This window comes from Apus apus, chromosome 1, assembly GCF_020740795.1.
Source record: "Apus apus isolate bApuApu2 chromosome 1, bApuApu2.pri.cur, whole genome shotgun sequence".
In the NCBI taxonomy this organism is placed as follows: Eukaryota; Metazoa; Chordata; class Aves; order Apodiformes; family Apodidae; genus Apus; species Apus apus.
The window spans coordinates 146,210,746-146,218,945 of record NC_067282.1 but is presented as its reverse complement, the minus strand read 5'-3'; positions in this window follow the sequence as shown (position 1 = coordinate 146,218,945).

Below are 8,200 nucleotides of genomic sequence, written 5' to 3'. Positions count from 1 at the left end.
ATGAAACCATATTTCATGGATGGATTTCTAAAAATTATTTAATTGCAATGGTGAGTCCAAGAGTAGACAGAGGTCACCTACAGAAGCAGATCTAGGCAGCCAGAGATTATTTTCTTGATAGTCTGTATTTCCCATCCATAGATCTATATGTCCCCATAACTTTGAGAGGACAATTCGTGTTACCACTCACCCACAATACCTCTTTGCATGCCCTGTATAAACTCAGTGTAACTAAGGGCTTCTCTCCCCTATCTGCAGTGGTTTTCCCACCTGGAAACCAGCAGGAAGAAGCAGGGCTTATCCCTTTCTCCACACACATTTGAATAGCACATGCAGAAAGCCTTCCCTCCTGCCAGCAGCCTTAGCTGGTTTCTCTGAGATCACGCCAAGCCTGCACAAGCATCTTCTCAATCAAAACAGCCAACTTTAGTTATTAAACCTCTAATGAGTCCCGGAGGACTCCTTAAGGCTCAGATGGGTCACATCAGCCCCATCTGGTCCCACGCTGCTGCTCCTCAGAGTCTCAAAACCTCACAGGGCTGCTGGAGGTAGCAGCTCCAGAGGGGTAGAGAGAGACCTCTGGGAGCTTCCTGAGCCCCCAGCTACAGCTCCCTCTAATGCTAATTAATTACCTCACGTGAAATACTAATATCATCTGGTATCTCTCATCCAAAAGGAGAATGGCAGAGCATTCATCCGGAATAGTGAAACACAGAGGGCTCACCGAATGAAAACTGAATTGAAGAGAAATGATGTGCACAGCTATCTCTAAAATTCTGCTGTGAGATAATTAAAAGGCCACTTATCTGTTTGGCTGGGTTTTAAACAGAGCAGGTGCATTTGCAATCCATCAGTCTCCCATTTCTTGCTGAGATCCCGAAGCAGCAAATGACAGCGTCTCTTAGCAAGCTCTGAAATTACACAAAGGGGGGGAGGAACATAAAAAAGGAGAGATCAAATCAAATTTACTGACCAGGTTAATGATCCAAAGTAAATACCAAACTCCATACTTTTGTCCACATGCTTTTCTCTTTTTTTGTACTCCTGTCACGCAAAAGAATTTGGAGGTAGAACAGACCAGTCCAATAAATTTCAGAAAGGTAAAATTATCAGAATTTGTTCCAGAAGCTGTTGAAAGAAGGGGAAAAAAAGAAAGAGTAGCAGAAAGCTATTGAATAGCACTTCAAAGAGACACCTAGAGAGCCCACTGCCTGGAGAGACCATTCCTGCCTGCCCTGCTTCCCAACTACATTCCAGCACCAAGCACATTAAAATGCTGAGATGTTAATCCTTGTGGCAATGCTTAAGAATATTCACAATGTGCTTAGCACAAAGAAAACACACAAAGCTGCTTTTTGTTCACCCTTTTGACTTAAAGGACAGGCTCAAAACCTTCTCCTTCCAAAATGCAGTACCTTTGTGTGAGCTCCTCAGCCTGCAAGACTGAAGAAAAAGAAACCCATTTCACAACTTTTCACACCAGCTAGATCTTTACTCCATTTACTGATTTTTATTTATTTATTCATTTATTTTTAGCTGTTAAGCTTACCTCACAGGCACTGCAGCATGGATGGAGATGGAGACAATCTTAAAGGGAAAACCATAATTTGTTATTCGTTACTTGTTATTCAGTGTCTAGAGGCCCCAGCTGAGAGGAGGACCCATCGTGATCAGCACAAAGGCAGAGTAGATGTTACTCTGCTGAAAAGCTAGCGATATAAACAAGCAAGTTGGAAAAAATTAGAGGAGGGAGAAAACATCATTCTCAGTTGGGGAGCTGAGACCTAGAGCAACTAGTGACCTTCCTCCTCCTAACGTGCAGGAAGCGGGTGGCATCCCTGGGAAACAGATCATACCTCTAGAGTCCCAGTTCAATGACTTACCCAGAAAACCCCCCCAAAAACAGCTACTAGGGAACACTAACTATTTACAGATGTGTTTTCTTTGCCTCAATCAATACCATACAGCCAAGAACAGGTTAACCCCTTCCTTTTCATACTGCAAAAGATGCAGACACCCAACTGTACTCTGCAGTGCCACTATTGTTATTTTTTTAAGGCAAGAAATGTCACTCCAATTCAGTGTCCATCACAAGGCACAGGATCTAACTAAATAAAATCAGCAGTGAATGGGAGCTTTTTTATTCATGCATAAAAGTAGCATAAATAAGATTTAATGAGACTGGTGGTGGTCTGTTCTGGGAACTCGATCAGAAAATCTATTTAGGAGACCTGAGAGATGTTTGTTTATAGACCAAAATGAACATGAGAGCCAGGCTGAAAAGACAACACATGAAACTCAACTTCTTTTCAACTTTCTACAGCTGGTTTACCACCCTCAATAAGAAACTGAAAGGGACAGATGCTAATAAATCAGACTCAGACTTACAACCTGAGACGTAGTACTAAATCCAGAGTGACTGCCTTAGATGAAAATGTAAAAATAATTTCCACTGGCTCCGCTTTCTACAGTGGAGTTGTAGTCTTGTGAGTTGTCTATCAAAAGACTCCCATTTCCTAATATTTCTTTCTAAAGGAATTAATTTTTTATTACTTTGTTTCTTAAGCCTTGACAGGAAAATTATTCCAGGCTCAGGACACATCACTTTTATAATCTCATTTAGGTATTTCCAGTTGTCCTTTGAACAAGAGTGACTTTTTCTGGAAAACAGACTGATGATGTGATGAGTCCGGACCTTCTGATGATGTGTCAATGACCTTTAATTGAGAACCTAAAAGTGTTGAATCCACACTTCAGCTCTTTGTCTAGAAATTGGACTAAATTGAGTCTGGTTTTCAAGAAGCAAAATTCTGTTGCTTTTAGTTCCTTCCTACTAGGAATATATATCCTACACCAAGTTATAGATTCCTCATTTCAACCAGTCTGCCAAAGCAGACATTACAAGTGGAGATGTTTTAATAATAACAGCACTGATTCATTTTCACAAGTTGTACTGATCATATGATGTCATCTCACTTCTCTAAGCATCTGAGTGTAACTCTCCATCCAACTGCCACAAGAAACTCCTACTTCTGTTCATCCAGAACTGATTTTCTATGCATGTTGTGCAGAAACACTGGCTCTTCCATGAGCATTTCTTCCTTTCGTGTTGCCAGCAACATGCACAACACAAATATGGGCTGATTAAAATAGACTCAGCTCTTCTTCTACAGCACCACCTACTAAAAGGCTATCAGAAAACTGCACCAGCGTGCCTGGGAAACGAGCCAACATTATTCCCCTTCCTTACAAGCAGGGGAAGGGAATATCTTAGGCACTTGCCTCCATGCCTATCATACCCAAAGGAAAAGCACCCAGAGGACCAGTCACTGAGGCAAATAAATCCTAGGAGAAAAAAACAAACACTTAACAAGGAGATTGCCTCATATAGTAGTGCTTTCTGAGGCCAGCATCTTGGCTTTATAATATCTCCTGTGGGGCACAGGGTAGGGAACTGTCCTTAGAGCTTTGTTCTTTCATGGATGGCTCTCCAAGCAGCAAGCTGTTTTCACTCTCCAGATCAGACCTCCTCCCTGGAACAAGACAATTTGTCCTATTTGAAACTGTTTTCTTAGCTGCATAAGACAGAACACAAACAAAAATAAATCTAAACATTTCTAGCAGAAGAGACCCAACAGAGAAGTCCAATGTAGCAAAGTACAGCCAAAATTTCCCCAAATGAGAATTCTTCTTAACCATTTCAAATGTTTTAAAACTGATCTTGGAAAACAGACCAACATCCCCCCTTCTCCCAGCAATTTGTCCCTCTGTATCAGTGCTGTGTTTGGAAGGTCAGCCTGCCTTTGACATGGAGCTGGGCAGTGCCAATGCCCAACATCCCTCGATATTGTAGGAGAAATTCCTCCACGAACCAGGTTTTGTCCTACCTCTTGTTCTGGCTGACAGCTATAAAAGATATTGCTTCTTAGCCACTGCTGGGAGATTTATCAGAAACAAGTTGAACATCTTGAAGCTTCTCCCTGGGGAACAGGGGTCCCCATCACGGCGCAGCTGGTGCTGAACTGCTACCCATCCCTGGGGCTGGTGGGCTGTGGAGCTGCGGTGGTGGGGGCTGTATCGAGGCAAATGTACACATCAATGCTAGGCCAACAGCACCCAGAACCGCCTGGTGCATTTGCTTTTGAGCAGCAAACTAATCCCAAAGCCTTCCCAGAACTGTTCTGCAAGAACAAGGCATGTTTCCTAAATGGAGGGAAATGCAAAAATGGCCACACTTACCACCAGCTTTCTTCAGAAAGAGAAAATTATCCACTAATGCAAGCCATTTTACTCTGCTATGGAGACAGCTCTCTCCAGGTGAAACCCTTTCCTGGTACAGGGAAAACCCTCCTCCAGTTCTGCTATTGTCAGATGTTGTCAGATGGTGGGCCCCATTTAATGGGGGTTCTTGACCTACCCCTGCTTTAACCATCTGGAACTGAATCCTTTCAGAGCTGACAGTAGTAATAAAACTCCTCTTTCCATATTGCCTGATATATTACACTAGATTTCCCCTTAATCTCACTGCAATGCTGCTGATTTATCACTCCAGTCCTCCAGCTCCCCCAAGGCTCGACCACAGCCCCTGGCTTTGTTTCTGCTCTTCCTGCCTTCAGAATATTAAAAAAAAAATTTAAGCATTGACAAAGCCCCAACCCTTCACACCTGCATTAACCACTCACTCAGATTGCTACTCACTGCTTACATAGCTGCCTAATTCATAGTTAATCTTCTGTGTTCTGTGGCAAATGCCCACCCCAGTACCTGACTCACACTCAGCCTGAGCTCTGCCTTGAAGGTACTTCAGGCTGGGGGGACTCTCTCCTTTTGGCCACTCTGTTCAGCTGTTACTCATCTATTAAAATATAAGCCAAACATACAATTATGCTGGAGGGAACATGTTTCCTAGTTAACCCTTTCTGACTCTTATCCAGAATGTCTCAGACCATGGGGATTTAGATGTTACTACACAGTTTCAGATTAATTGTTCACCATTCCCCACGTCTCTGTTGGAATGAAGGGGACAAGAAAGGTTTTCTCTGTCCAGAGTCTCTACCTTAGCACCTGTGATCCGATACAGGAATGCACAGCCAGTTTCTGGTGGCCTATCCCAGGTAACAGGGAGCAGTGTCTTGCAAAAACACAGCAAATCCTCCAGCCAGAAGGAAAACAGGATTTATACTCATCCTTGCCACCACTTACAGGGCCTCTCTAGCCCCACTGTGGATATGGGCTACGCTGGTAGTTGCCAGAAGAGGGACTTGGTGGGGTATGGGGGTAGGAGAAGGTTTGGTTAAGGGTGGCAGTTAACAGAGGGAAGGGGGGCATGCTCTATGCTGGGAGATGCTTGGGCAGAACTTTAATCCCTAGACTGAAAGGAGTACCTCTAGTTGTGCTCCCAAATCCCTCAAGGGTCCTGGTTTATGCCTGCAGTGAAACAGAAACACATTATTACATCTCATGGTTTAGAAGAGGTGAAAGAATGAGAATCTGGCTCTAGATTCCCCCAAGCCATCATTAGCTGCAGCCCATTGTACCTGGAGCAGAAGCTGAAGTGCAAAGACATAGCAGAAACACAAGCTGAAGGGCCATTAGGCCCCTGATCACAAGCAGGAATCATATCCCTGTAACTGCATCTATGGAACTTGCCACAGCTTGGCACCATGTCTTTACAGGGATGAGTGTTCAGCCCCTGCCAGCTTTCCCAGAGCCTGAAGGACAGCACCAAAAACCCAACTCACATATTTTTTTTTCAGGTAACGTACAGACCAGCTCCCATTCTCACTTTGGATTTAGTGAGAATCAGATTCTAGGAATGAGTGTGTCAACAAAACCAGATCAACACACTCACTGGGAAGGTTAAGTCAACACAAGGGCATGTTTATTCAATTTTAATGTAACTACAGTCATAGAAGTATCTGCTGGGAAGGACTTCTGGGTACCTCCGGTTCTGTCTCCCATAAAAAGCAGGACTGTTGCCAACACTAGCTGAGACCAGCCATGGCTGTGCCTAGCCAAGTCTTTAAACCCCTCAAGGTCAGAGAACTGACTCTCAAGGTCACCTGTTCCAGTGATACACCATCCTCCTGAGCAGAAACTTCTCCTAATGTCCACCCTAGATGTCTAAAACCACTGCTTCTGGCTGTCATCCACAGACATATCATCTACCACCCTGGAGACTTACAGGAGCTCAACCTCATGTCTCCCTGCACAGATAAGCTTGTACTTGCCTTTGGTGGTGGTCCTTGCCACTCCTTCTCCAGCAACCAGGGCTCCACCAGCCCTCAGAGACTCAATTCACTTCAGGTTTCCCTGAACTCAATGAACTCAAAACAGCCATGGAGGGTGATGGCCTAAGTACAGAGACCTACGGGCACCAAGTGGCTATTCCCCTCCAACCCGGAGGCTTCAGCATGTCTCTGATGTCCCCCGAGTCCCACAACCAAATGTACTCCAGCCTTGGAAACTCTACTTTCTGCTTTTTCTCTCTCCCCCCGCCCCTCCCTTTTTCCATCCTGGACTTTGAATGTCCCTATGATCTCTTCTTGTCCACATGATTGCATCATTCATGGCAGGTAAGGTTAGCATGAATAGAAGGAAATACAAACAGCACTTCACACAGCATGCCTGCAGCTGGGAGAACCTGCAGGCAGCAGAGGTTACAGACCCCAGTCAGGTTTAATAAAGACCTGCATCACTGGAGGGGCAGGAACTACAATTGTGGTCATTCATGTTGAAATACAGGTCACTGCATCTCCTGCTTCACAGGCAAATCTGAGTGCTGCGGGGTGTCTCAGAAGGAGGTCTCCTTTGTGCACAGCCCTGAGTACCAGGCCAGCCCAGCAAGGCTCTGCTGCTGGCAGCTGAAAGGAAGAAACACCACGTGTGTTTTTTTCCTCATCGTTGTGGCTCAGCACGGACATAGCGTAGGCATGGAGAGAGGAGGGCAGGACCTTCCATTGCAAGCCACATGGGGCATTGGGATTTGGGGATTGCCATGGCCAGCACCAAGGATCTGCCATCCTGAACATGGAAGACCTGAATTCAGCTCCTCTCCTGGGTGTCTTAAAAAAACCCTGGCCAGAACATCCCCGTCCTCTCCACACAGCTCCATCTTGGGGGTACTTGCTGTGAAGGGCACTGGAAATTCAAACCTCTGCTCGTTTCTGTCCCCAGTAGACTTGCCACATAAGACAAGGAAAACAGGGGGACTGTGCAGGGCCACTACCACTCACCCAGTAGGGGTCTAGGACAACTTTCCACAGCCAGCTCTCCAACAGGACATCTCTCTGCGGATCAGCAGATGACACAGGGCTGCACCAGCATCCTGCCATCGAGATGTCCCTTCCCACCCAGCAGAAGCTGTGTACCTGAGGGAGCTCGCTGCTCCAGCAGGGGCTGAGGCACTGCCAGCAAGGCTGGCTGGCCAGCAGGGTCCTCTCCGTAGAACGAGTGATTCATGAGATGTGCCTGTGCAAGTGAGAACATTCCAAAATTCAGGACATCTGTATGAATTCCAGGCATGTAGCTGCTCCAATGTGATTATGAAAACTATTAGTAATTTAATTGGGAAGGCGTTGCGAAACAGCTAAGTAGAAAGAAAACAAACTGGCATGCTGTGACTGATGTAAGCATGTAACAGCCTCCACATGTCACCAGGGCCAGCACGATCTGCACCAGCTGAGGCACTGCTTCCAGAGACAGAAAAACACTTCTAAGGAGAGGGACTGTGCAGCAGGGGTCAAGCCCTCGTTCTCTGTCACAGACAGTGCTGGTGAATCCCATGGGTCTCCCCTGCCACGCAAAAATGGGTTTTCAGGGATGCAAAGCTCTGGCCACAGTTTGGGCTTCTGTGTTTGTCAAAGCTTGGGACTGAAGTATGATCATCTAGGATGAGTTAAACTAGGTGTCAGGAATAATTCTCAACCCTTTTCAGAACTGGCCCTCTGGGCCACTCACAGTGCTTGTTTTCAGAGAGCAGTGATGCTGACCATCCCTAGACCTCACCACAACTATCATGAGCTGCTGGTCCCTGCCAGCTGTTTTCCACTCAGGCACAGTCCCTGCTTACACCTGACCTGGCTCATCAGTTCTGAGCCCTGGAGAGGCATGAGGACAAACTAGCAGAGGAAGGTCATAGCCAGTGTTGGTCACTGGACTTGCCCATCCCAGTCAAGGTTGTCAAATAGCCACCCTCTCC